At 47.9% G+C, this 12,691-nt stretch overlaps 1 protein-coding gene across 2 annotated transcripts in view; it reads right to left on the bottom strand.

Moving 5' to 3' along the window:
• The window catches only part of PAK5 (p21 (RAC1) activated kinase 5), an 87,071-nt gene extending 85,666 nt beyond the window's left edge, over positions 1–1,405 (bottom strand). Inside the window, exon 1 of one of the 2 annotated variants that reach the window (XM_048297159.1) lies at positions 1,275–1,405. The gene's annotated coding sequence lies outside the window, so the exon portion shown is untranslated. The remainder of the gene's footprint in view (positions 1–1,274) is intronic. The other variant, XM_048297157.1, reaches the window with a different exon arrangement.
• Positions 1,406–12,691: the final 11,286 nt, after the last annotated feature.

Here is a 12,691-nt window from a genome sequence, read left to right as displayed (position 1 = left end):
CCTCAGTGAACAGCCGGTGCCATCCCCCAACACCTCCAGATGCACCTCCACATGACAAGAGCTCTGTCCCCGGCAGTGGCAGCGATGCTCACAGCCACCAACACCGGCTGTCACAGCGGGCAGGGGAGCACGGCCCCCTGCTGCAGCCCTGAGCAGGTTATTGGAAGTCTCACGGTACAATAAAGGCAATAAATTTGGAGCAATGATTCCTTAAGTGCTGTCTGGGCAGCGGGGACCACCGAGATCTAACACAGGTACCAACTCATTTCCTTCATTTTGCAAATGCTAAAGCATATAAAAATTTTTTTAAATGAAAGGGAAAGGCTACTAGCAGAGTAGTCTCGCTGCTGGCCCCTCTCAAGTTGGTGGGAATTTTATCCTTACTGGCAAAGACAGCGCATTAGATCTAAAACTGAATATTTTTGGGGAAAAAAAAATCCATTGTTTCTTTATGTTAGCAGAGGGCTGATACGTAACAAAGAGGAAGAAAGGCAGCCCGCGTGCTTCTGGCGGGTTGGTAAAAAATTCTCAAGGTCTGATCGATACCATGAAAAAAACACCTCTCCTGGCCTGAGGCTGGAGCGTTATTCAAGCACGGCAGTCACTGTGCAGCTCATTTTCTTTAGCTACGATGATCCGACGCTCATGAACACAGAAAGAAGAGCGGAGTCGATTGCAGGCATTTCTAACCCTTTATGAGAGGGAAGAAAAAAAAAAAAAAAAAAAAAAAGAGGGAGCAGAGGTATAGAGGCGCGTGTAGGAGCATTTCCAGGAGCGGCTGTACGGCTCTCTGGGCACCTGCTTCCTGAGGGAAACCCAGAAGCACATCATATTCACGGAAAGTTGGGAGCAACTTCTCGGGGGGGGGGGGGGAACGACAAAAGGCAAAATGTCTCTTAAAAAAAAAAAAAAAAAAAAAGAAAAGAAAAAAAGAAAAGAAAAGCCATTGTTGTGGGAACCCCCTGCTAGCTATCTGAAGCAAAACCACCTACGGCGACCCTCAGGAGAGGAACCCCGGAGCCCCCGGCTGCCCTACGCCAGCCGCCCCTGGCAGCGCCCGCGGCTGTGCCCGCTCCGCACAGGTGCGGACCGGGATGCCCGGGCCGTGCCTTTGTCTCCGGGCACCGGCCGCTGCCAGGACGCACAGACAGCCGGCCGCCCGGGCCGGCGGGCAGCGCCGCGGCCCCGCAAGGTCGAGCGTCCGCCCGGGCAGGGGCAGCCGCCGCCCGCTTTCCCCGGGCGGATCCCCGCGCCCCCGGCCCCGCCGCCCCTACCTCGGCCGCCGCCGTCACGCCGCCCCCAGCGCCATGTTCCGGCTACATCCGGGCCGCAGCTCCGCTCCGCTCGGCTCCGCACGGCACGGCCGCAGGTGCCACCGCCCGCCCCCCGAGCCGAGCCGAGCCGAGCCGCGCTGAGCTGAGCCGGAGCGGCCGCGGCGCCGCCCCCGCGCCGGGCCCGCAGCCCCGCCCCGCCCGCGCCTGCCGCCCGGAGCGGCGGGGCCGGGCTGTGCCGGCGAGCGCGGAGCGGCAGCTGCGCACCTGCCCTGACATCTGCCCTGGGGCTTTGTCTGCCCGACCACCCGCCCTGCGCACCGCCGCCGCGCCGTGTCTGCACCAGCCAAGGCACCTGCGCACCCACACAGCCGTGCCTGCACCAACCAAGGCGCCCGTGCACCCCTCCACCCATGCATGCGCCAACTTGTGCACCCACCCGCGCACTCATACGTCACCCACCTATTCCTGCATCAACTCGTGCACCTGCACACCCACACGCCCATTCCTGCACCAGCCAATGCACCCCTTCACCCATGCGTGCACCAGCTTGTGTGCCCACCCACCCACGCATGCATGCACCCATATATCACCCACCTATTCCTGCATCAACTCATGCACCTGTGCACCCACACACCCGTTCCTGCACCAGCCAAGGCACCTGCGCACCCACCCACTCATGCACCAACCAATGCACCCATGCATGCACCCACCCATGCACTCATACACTCATATATCAAGCCACCCACACCCAATTCATGCACCGCTCCACCAACCCATCCACCTGCCCATGTACCAATCTACACTCCAATCCACATCCATCCATCTACACCCCAACTCTGCAACCACCCACCCACATGCCCCTACATCCACCCACCCACTTCCTTTTGCACTTTGACTTCAGTTATTACATATATATATATAGATATATCTTTTATATAAAAACAACTGTGCCAACATGTTTTGTTACCTGAAAGCTCTCCCCAGACAATGGCCAGGTGCTATGGAACAAATCTGGTTAAGGCAAGTGATGGAAGGAAGCAATCAGAGGACAACAGACAAACCCCATCTATCCCATCTAATTTTGGTGTATTATTGCTGGCAATTTGTGGCTGCCTCTGAAAGCTGCTCTAAGCTTACATTTTTATAAAATGTTCCATGAAAAAGATTAAGATTGCCTTTAATAAAGGTAGGTACCCACCCTTCCACATGCTAAATCAGTAGGGAGATGACAGTGTGTGCTCATGAATGACCATAAACCATCCCTGTCAGGAAACACAGAGCATGGACAGCAAAGTGCTTTTCAGAGGCACCTGCAGCAGAAGCTCTCTGGGAAGAAAAGACCCAAAGCCAACTTGATTGATTCAGCCCTGCACGGGAGAGGAGTGATTTCATACTTAATGATGTTGAATTGCACATCATTTCTAGTTTCTTTGATGCTGTTTGCATTAACATGCACTCTGTATGGAAGGAGCAGAGAGGATTCGACAGGAACAGCTTGAAGATAAAGGTGCATTGGAGCTGTGTGGGGTGGATTTGCTGGGCCAGGCAGAGGGAGGTGCAGAGACTGAGACTTTCATGGCACTAAGGCACCTGAGGTCTAAATAGGTTTTTGCACATATGAAAAAACCTACATTAACAACAGCAAAAAAAAAATCCCTCAGAAACATGCTCTTCCATTACCCGTAGTGTTTGCTTCTACCTTCCTTATGCTCCCCTCAATCAGTGCTCTACATAATGCTGTGATATGAAAGGAGCTCCCTTGGTTCTTGACAGCACATGGTGTCAGTGTTTGCTGGGATGGCAAAGCTCCTGCTCCAGCCTCAGCACCTGCCCACGGCACCTGTGGGGCAGCACCAGCACAACGAGGGGCACTCTGCGTTCTGGGAGGGAGATTGGGCACAGACAAACCCAGCCCAAAATACGGCATAAAGTTATTCAAAAGGTCTGGACCATAATTTTGACCTCCTAGATGTGAAATTCAGAGACAGGCTGGCTGGGGTCACCCTGAGTGGGTACCACTGTTGAAGTCACTCTGTTGCTCCTGGTTTCCATTTCTTTGCAGTGGGTTTTGCAGCCAGAAGCATCATTTGCAATCAGCAGCTGCTGAAGAACGTTTAGGCTTCTGGTAAAAATCCCAAACAACTCAACTCTTCCCCCCAAAACCCCAAGCCAGGCTAAAACTTTAAGGAAAAATCTCCAACAACTTGGGTTTAAACCTCGCCACAAAGCTGAAGCCTTTCCCTGATGCATCAGACCAGAAATAATATGGGATAAGGCAGTGAGGGTTCCCCTGATCTGAGTCAGCATGAGTGACGTGTGTCTGTAATGCAAGGTGTTGCATGTCACATCTTGACATGATATGTATGGCTTCTGGCAGGGGAACAAAAAGAAATCAAGCCTTTGCTGTTTTGTCTTTAGTCTCAAGTGTGATTTGGAGGAAACTGTCTCAGTGAATTGGCAAAATGGGCTGATGGCTGCCAAACTACAGCACCAGGAGAGAGGCACTGCACCATTCCAGGAGTGACAAGGGAGGGAGGGAGGGAGCAATAACCCCTCCATATCCCATGAGGTGCTGGGAGAAGGGGTGGCACAAAGGTTCAGTAACAGGGACCTGCTGAGACTCACATTGAAGGGAGGTTGATGCATCCATCGGCATAGGAAAATCCCATCCTGTGTTTTCCCAGAGAGCCCTGGACTCTCTGTCTTCATGGTTGAAGCCAACAAGAAACGAGGTCTCTAACTTGGACACTAGTTTCTGCACTGAAGTCAGCTGAATTACCTAGGGTGAATTTGACTATCTAATCCCTTCAATCTGAAAAACAGATGTGTATATGCACAGATCTACCCCAAAGCTTTTCAAAAAAGGTTCATTTTGCTTTTGCCTTCTTCTTACACACAATGGTAAGAAGCAGAAATATGGCTCCTCAAGTCATTGCGGCTGCCCTGAGCTAGAGTTGATGCAAATGAAAGGCAGATAAAAATGTAAAATATCCTTTTTCCAGAAAAATCAGAGCATAGGATTGGGGTTTTTTAAAATTTATCATTATATGTTTAAAATTTGTGCCAGTGGCACTAAACATTATGGCCTAAATTTCATTGTAATACTATATAATAAATAGCAATTAACCCCTTCAAATTTTAGATTAAGTCAAGCCAATGCAGTGGCTGAAGTGTTTGCTGAACCAACTGGATCAGGAGATTCTTGAGACTCTAAGCCCATTTCCTAGAGACCCATTACTTCTCAGGATGCACAGGAAGATGTTCTTCCCTTCAGTTCACTCCAGTTTGAGAAAACCTTCAGGGATTGAAGCCAAAGAGGGAACAGGAGATGGCACTTTCCCCCATATGAGTCTTTATAAGGATTTGGTGATTAGGAACACCCCAGCCTGCTGCCAAAGAGGTAATATTTCCTGTGTTCAAAATGTCCATTTCAAATGCAGAATCAGTTTTGATAACTGTGTTCTTCCCCTTGCCCCATCTGTCCATCATACTTAAGATTAGCATGTGATTTAAATTAAGAGCACAGTAACTAATGTATGTTACTTTTTTCTGCAGTGCACCTTAACACAAACATTAAAATAAGTCATGGAGTAGAGGCATCAGGCATCAGTTTGGCACATAAATGAAAATTATTAAGTAACTTTAAACTCAATATGCAGATTCTTAAATAAATATGGTAATAGCATATCCATATTTTCATGAGTGAAAAAAGAGTACCAGGCTTCAGTGAGGAAGTATCAGTTGTTCCTTAGGAAAATAATTAAAAAGTAAAAATGAAGAACAAGATTAATTTAAATAATCAATTTTGTGTTTCCTGCTAGCTGATTTAAATCATGATGAAAATTGTTGATTAAAGCCCCTTATTTAAATCTGTGCCCATTAATGAGAGTGCAAGCCTATGAACACAAGCCCATAATAGTAATAAAAGACTCTGTAGAGAAGAAATAACTTTCACAAGAATACTTCCAGGGCTGGAAAAACATCATCCATCCTTTGCATGAAGAAATACATCTTACCCAGCCAAGCAATTCTTCTCCCCTAAGCTCTTAACCCCGTAAAAAGAGCAGGGATATGGCAATAAGTCATAGGATATTCACAGCCACATTATGTAAGTACAACTGAACTGGTGATCCTTTTCACTAACGGTTGGAGAGGAAGATGAAGTATTGCTGGAATAATTAAAAAGACAGGTTTGAATTCCCTAAATAATGCAGACGAATGCCCTGTCCAGCTATTCATCTTGGTGGCAGCAGCCTTTTAAGGTCTTGAGCAGTTGCACAGGGAGGACGGCTGAATGATGCTGGGTGGAGCAGGCCTGTGCCAACCCAAGCACCATGTGCTCCTATGCAGCCCCTGGCCTCGTTCCAAAATGCTGTTTAAGGGCCACTACTCTGGTACCAGAACAGTTACTCTCATAACTACACGTCAATTCTCCTCTAAACTTAAGATGCCTTTGCTTTCCTTGTCAGTCAAAATCCGAGCACAAAAGCGTCCATTATGAATTTATAGCAAGTGTAGACAACTGCCTTTCACTGAGGGCTATATGTGTATCATCAGCCCATACCGGTATTTTACATGCCCACCATCCACTGAAATGGCTCTTCCCTGTGGTCCTATAGTCCACATTGCTTTTTAGTCCTCTTCAAGGAATTTGGGAGTGCAAATTCAGTAAAAAGTGCCATGGTACAGCCCCATGGCCTGCCTCTCTATTAGCAAGGGTGACAGTAATCTCTATTTCTGTGCCGCTTAGTCCTCCCTCCTGCACTCCCCTTTCCTGGGCTCCAGTGGTGTCTCCCACAGAGATATCTGCCCTTTTGGGAAGTGTACCATGGAATTAAAGCCTGAAGGCATGACCTTCACTGTACCGAAATCAGTCACCAGATGACAGAAAAAGAGAATAGATAAATTTCATGAAGGGGGTTTTAAAGTTATTGTATATTTTTGAGGTATGATTTCTGGTATGCCTGGTATTGCTACTGCCAACATTCTTATTGTTGAACGATCAAAAGATACACAAAGATCTATAAGTAGGGATATTTACACAGGCTTATCCTCACACACCTGTGATTCTCCCCCTTCAACTCCTATTTCTGAAGGCAGCAATGGGCCCCAACCCTGCAAGGCAGAACACAAGATGCTCGGCAGTTTCCACCTTCCCAGGACGCTGGTTGCAGGATATGGCTGCTCCAACTCCACGGATAACTCTGGGACCATGCAGGAGCTTCAGTCCTGTGATGTGTTCTGAGCATGGTCCTGTCCTGCCTGAAATGATGGCAGTGTGGAACTTTATCAAGCTCAAATCCCTGTTGCCACCTGCCAGAGCCTGCAGGTCCCGGCAGCAGGATAGAGGAGCCCTGCTGTGTCTTATCTGTGGGTGCTGAGCAGATACTGGTTCAGGGACTTCTTGGCCTCTGTGATAAAGTTATAGGGATCCATGAACAAATTCATTTGCTCCTTTTTCTCCCCAGTATTACACTTCTGTGTCACACTGCCCTGCAAATCTGCTTCCAAAAGGCTGCCTTCTTTCTTCAAAGATAATTTCCAGTGCTAAGCAAGATCTCTCAGAGCCCTTGACTTTGCAACTGGCAAAGTTTACAACATGTTTACAATACCCTGCATAATTTGGATATGAGATAATGTGTAGTATAGTTCTTCAGTGGTGCACAGTGGGAAAAGAACAAGTGCAAAAAAAAAGGTAACGCAAAGCCAAGAAAAACAGATGGTAGCGAGCTCTCCAAGGGGCAAGAATGAATAAATAACTGCAGATTTTTTTTTTTCTGAGGAAAAATGTATTGTCAAATCAATAACAGTTTTTAGGAAATGCAAACTAGATCAAATGTGCATTTTTTCAGTATTAAACAATGGCACTTCATCAGGACTGATGGTCTGCACTGCACGTGTTTGCCTACATGAATCAGAGACAAGTAAAAATAGCATTGCTCCAAAAAGTTCTTATTTGACCTCAAGGTTACATTTCATACTTCCTGGGAAGTTCTGCTATAGGTAACAAGCCAAAAGTTCAGGTGGAAATCAGAGTGCCCCAGCACTTACTTTGCCCTTTAGCAGCATTGCATCTTTGATAATCTTAGTCAGGGCTGCAATTCTTAGAGAGCAGAACCTCTTGACAATTTTGGGAACTTTCCTGTGCCTGCTGTTAGGGCCACAGAAAACTATACTTGTTTAATACATCTGTGCACACTTCCAGAATGATTAACTGATAACTTTTTTTCTTTTTGACCACGTCAGGTCAAGCTAGAGGGGGAAAAAGAGATACTTAAAAAAGGCCAAGTATACAAATACTCTCATTCTTCTCCAGCAAAAGATTTTTTCGCCTCTCTTAAGTTGCCCAGATGAAGCTAAGCAGCATATGGGATGCATGAAAGTTGCTCTCTGCAAATCTGTCAATCCGTTTTAGCCACGCTGTGCCTCAATCCCAACTCTGCTCGGAGCACGGTGTCCCTGCGCAGGCGCTGCCAACTGGCCCACACTCAGCTCTTCACCAGGAGACAAACCCGCTCCTGCCACAGGATCCACGGGCCCAAAGAGCAGAAGCTGGAAGGCACCAAATCTCTTGTGCTCTCTCTCTAGCCATGGTGCAAAAATAATCTTTGTAGCATCTCCAGTGCTCGCTGGGCTACAGTGATGCGGTGGGCTGGGGAGAAGAAGGAATCCCAGCCTGGAAGGAGCTCTGACAGTGGGCAAAAACCTCTTGACAAGTAGCTGTGGAAGAGGCTTGTTTGCTCAAGTTTCCAGGCTGAGTGCTCTGGGCTTGGGGACTAGCACAGACCAAGCCCTGCAATCGTGGAGGTCTCCTGCTCAAGCTCCCTGAGGAGTTACATCTGGGAAGAGGCAGCCACAGCCCCAAAGCAGAGAATGAGCAATGACCAGAGCTGAGCTCCCAGAGCACCACCACGCGCTTTGTTTTGTTCTAGAAGTTTTGTTCTAGAAGTTTTGTTCTAGAAGATCTGGACTCACAGGGTTGGCTGATGGTAAAAATTAACTGCCCTTCCCCAGCATGTCAATAAATCAAAGTGATGGGGTACTTCTGGGAAGCCAGAAGCCAGCAGAAGTGATCGGAAGGGTCCCCTCTTCATCTGACTGTTTTTTGGGAGGCAGCGAATGCTCCGTTATCATGCCCACAACACCTGTGATAATATTTTCATTCAAGCTCCATTTTCTGTTCTGCCCATGCAAATATGAAGAGCAAAGTCACTGCTACTGCCTTAGTTTTTTTCTCTTTCTGCTGGGAGCAGAACCTGAGCTCGTTAAAGCCATGTACTCCTAAGTTCTGGAAGCAATCACTTCTGCTATGCAAAGGGAACCCTCTCTCTAAAAATCAGTCTTTCTTGAAAAGCAATAAGCCCACAGATGTACCTCCCAGCTGCTAAAAGCCCTTGCTCCCCACTCTGTAGGTGCCAAGCCCTCCTCCCTCTAAAAGCAACTCCAAAAGAAAACCAGGCCCTAGGGATGTCCAGGGAGCATCTCAGAATTTACAGAGGTGCAGTTGGGTCCATGTGCCTGTGGGAGCTGCTGTGAAGTCGGTCAGATGTGGCTCCTTCTGAAACAGGACATGTTCCAAAGGGACACGAGCTCTCGGAAGATGCAATCACTGAGAACACCTCCAGCTCCATCCCCAAGCTGCAAACTAAAGTACTTGCTTTTGTTAGAACATACGGCAAAACCCTGCATCCTACACGTGTTTTAATGCCAAGAGTGACTCTTAGTTTGGCATCCTACATGGCAAAGAAGCCAGCAGGAGTTTTGTCCAACAGAGAAGAGGGATGAAAGCAGGCAGTTTATCCCACTGCCATTTCAGTTGGTCTTCATTTCCTGGTCTGCATCACATCCCTGGGTCAGTCCACCTCTGGCCATTCTTGACTGTTGTTGGTCCCTTCACCTGAGAGAATGTGTTTCTGTACCTGACCCTTATATTGCAGGCTGCAAAAGACTCCATTGGAAGTACTTTGTAACCCAAAGCATTTTTCTATCACAAACAATCCTTTGCAGCAAATTCTAGGTAGGTTGGTATTGTAGAGTAATGTAATTCCAATCACCTGGTAGAATACTTTTCTATTGCTCCTTTACAAGTATCAGTACCAGCCTATATTCCCTCTCATACTTAAGCCTCCAAAATTACTCTGATCAAAGCAACCTGCATTTATAAACTGATGTGCTCCTGCATTCAAGAGATTTGCCAAGTGCTAAATATAAGGTTTCTCACTATAGTCAAAATCAAATTCGAATTCCAGCTGCCTCTCTGCTAATATGCAGCAAAGGTTTAGCAGTACAAAGCCGTGTTTTAGAATCAGACACCAAAGATGACTAAATAAAACTGAAAGGGGAATCAGTACAAGCCTGGAATTAGCTTGCTGAAGATACCAGAGTTCATTTCCTCCCCCTGACAGAAGGAGCCACCTTGTGACCTTTAGTGATCAGAGCAAATAGGATCATGGCTTTGCCAAGTCTGCCCCCCTCCATCCCCAGCAGTGCCCTGACTGAAAAATCAGCTTCAACCTCCACTGGCCAGGGCAGGAGGACTGCAGGATGCTCAAACCAGTGCAGCAGGTTCAGATACTGCCCGCACTCCCATGGGCTGTGATCCATCTCCTCCCTCTCAGTGATGCTCTCCAGCAGTCCAAGCACACATTGAGATCTGAAGAACAACTCCTGGGTTTACCTTGTGGTCTCTGTTCAAAACAAAGGACTCTTCTTTGTTTGATTTGACCAAGATGGTAAAACCAGGAAGGTGCCCGATGTTGGCAGGGTGAGTTGATGAGATGTTGAGTGCAGGCAGGAGCAGGAAGGCATCCCAGGGGTGGGCAGGCAGTTACTTCCTTGGCTTTGCTAACCTGTCTCTTTCAAAACAGCATTAAAATTGCCAATGAAAAAAAAGAATTCCTCACTTTGGCTATAGCAATAAAGTTGAAGGGATTTAAAGCGTATGGCAGCAATAAAAAGTTGTTCATCTTCTCTCTCCCACCCATCCCCATTAGCTGTAACTCTGGGGCATTATCTCTCTGAGCACCCTGGATGCTACAATTATGCTGATGGCTACATGAGAGAGATGGAAAACAACCTGCTGAAAACAAAGACTTCTCTTGACTATTACATACACACGGGTTTGCCAAGACACCTTGTTCTCTCCCTGCAGCCCTTCTGCTAGTACCATTCTGGGTCTCCTCTGAGCACAGATGGGACAATACCACCAGGTTGTTTGCTGTTCTTGCCTTGCTAATGTCAGTGACCTGATTTACAAATCAGACTCAGACCACTGCTCCTGTTTGGTGCATGGCACAAGCTGGTGCTGGTCCTCAGAGACTTGCACACAGTCAATTTTCAACAACAGAAAGGATTTTCACCCTTTAAGAGGCGAGGGTTAGCACAGCTCCTTGGCAACGTATAAATTGAAAGGATAAATTGTAGGAGCGGGTATTCCAGAGCAGTGGCACAGTCTCTAGTAAAAACCCCTGCTATCCAAATTCAATTAGACATAGACCAGGAGGGAAAGAAAAAAGGCAGAAAACCCCACAGTTGTGCAGGTCTGTCAACATGGAGTATGTGGCACCTCTCCAGCAGCATCAAGTATGGGAGTGGGTAACCTGCTGATGGAGCTTCCTCTGCCAGACAGCACCTGGGTGTTCCTCTGCTGTGCTCCAGGGGTAGATGTGCCCTGTTTTGGGCAGAGCAGACTCTCCCAAGACTGGGCATTGATGGCACAAGAACAAAAATCCCCCTCTCCACCAGTGTGGCTGAGCAGGAGAGGAGAGAACACCAATCCTCAATTCAGCAAAGGGAGATGATCATATTATACTTGAAAGCCACGGTGGCTGATGGGCTGCACTTGCAGGGCTGGGATAGAGCAGCACCAGCCCTGTCAGAGGGCAGGGAAGGGATCCAGTATTGTCCAAAGCAAACTTTTAAAGAATGCAGGCAAGAAGGCAACGTGCAGCAGGACCTGAAGCTCCAGTTGCCCTGCCCGCGGTGGGTTGCCTGGCTCTTGCCCAACTGCTCCACCCAGCTCAGCTGAGCCTGGACATTGCCACAGAGCACAGGCCATGCTCTGGGCACCATCAAGCGTATCACCATCCTTCCTCTTGACTACAGAGGATGCAAAAAAGGATGCGAGGTTTGCTGCCAGAAAATCCTGTCTGAATAAATAATGCTGTTTTAAATTTGAAATGGTGAAGCTTGGGGAGCTGATCCTCACTGTGTTTGAGGCAACTGCCTCCTGCCAGATAAACGCACACACCACCGAGTTCATGAGCTGCTGCAGCAGTACCTAAGGCCGGTTGGAAAAGCCAATATGGTCTATTTCTCCTGCAAGATCTCCCAGGGGAAATATGCCTTAGCCAAGCTAAATACTTCACTTGTGCTATATCTGTGTGTCAATTGCATGTTTTAAGGTTTTGTTTCGAATGAGAAAGAAGTCAGACCTTGCTGAAAAGGCTGGGTTTGGCATTCTCAGAGAAAAGCAGTGCATGGTCCTGCTCCCTGACATCTGAGCCACAATAAGTAACAAATGAGGGCCACACTGCCACAAACTCTCTTTTCCAGGCTTCCCACACAAACAAGGCACTAATTATGGGTTTTCTTGCATGGCTGGAGGCCAACACGCCTCCAGGCAGCATGGGGACAGCCCTACACCAGCTAGTTTCTGTTGACTGACAAGCATCTCCTCCTTTTCTTCTTCTGGCTAAAGGCTGACTCAGTTTGTGATGGCAGAAGCCTTGCAAGAGCAATATTAAAGGTGCTTGTAAAAACAAAAAAACAAACACACCACACCTCTGCCATCATTTGTCACCTGCCCCAGACATGTTTCACACACTTCTCACTTGCAGGAAATCATCCATGACTTGAGGAAATGCTCTTTTTGAGGTCTTCATCTCTGTGAATTTTGTGTTTTTAAGTGAACCTGTCTAAGACACAGGCCTGGGAAAAGGAGCTGCAAACAAGGGTGAGGACCAACCCTGGGGTTGGCAGTGCCACGCTGCCCTCTCCTGCCAGGCTCCCCAATAGGTGCTAATCCACTGTCTGTGATTACTCTCTCTAGGATCTTTAAATCCTGGCTTTGGGGATTAAGGAGTCCCCCCCCTTCCCTAATGAGGGAATTCTCCCTTAATCCATTCCTGCTGGCACAACACCACCAGGGACAAACCCAGCATTTTCTGGGAAGTATGGTTCTGACTCTTTGTATTTCGAGCCCTTTAAGGAATACCACACCACACCTGTGCTTGAGAGTTCTTCAGCATCACATCTGACTCTGGTTACAGATCACACCTCATTACCAAAAACCCTTCCGCTCTGCCCCTTATGGCGTTGTGGTGGTGTTATGTGGAGTCTCCCAGCACGGTACAAGCACTGTAAGCCCTTCTCAGCCTCACTGCCCCGGGTGTTCTGGAGACAACCCCTCCACAAAG

The sequence above is a fragment of the Corvus hawaiiensis genome, chromosome 3, assembly GCF_020740725.1.
Source record: "Corvus hawaiiensis isolate bCorHaw1 chromosome 3, bCorHaw1.pri.cur, whole genome shotgun sequence".
NCBI classification, from domain to species: Eukaryota; Metazoa; Chordata; class Aves; order Passeriformes; family Corvidae; genus Corvus; species Corvus hawaiiensis.
Note: the sequence above shows the minus strand (reverse complement) of the source record. Positions and strands in the feature narration are given on the sequence as shown.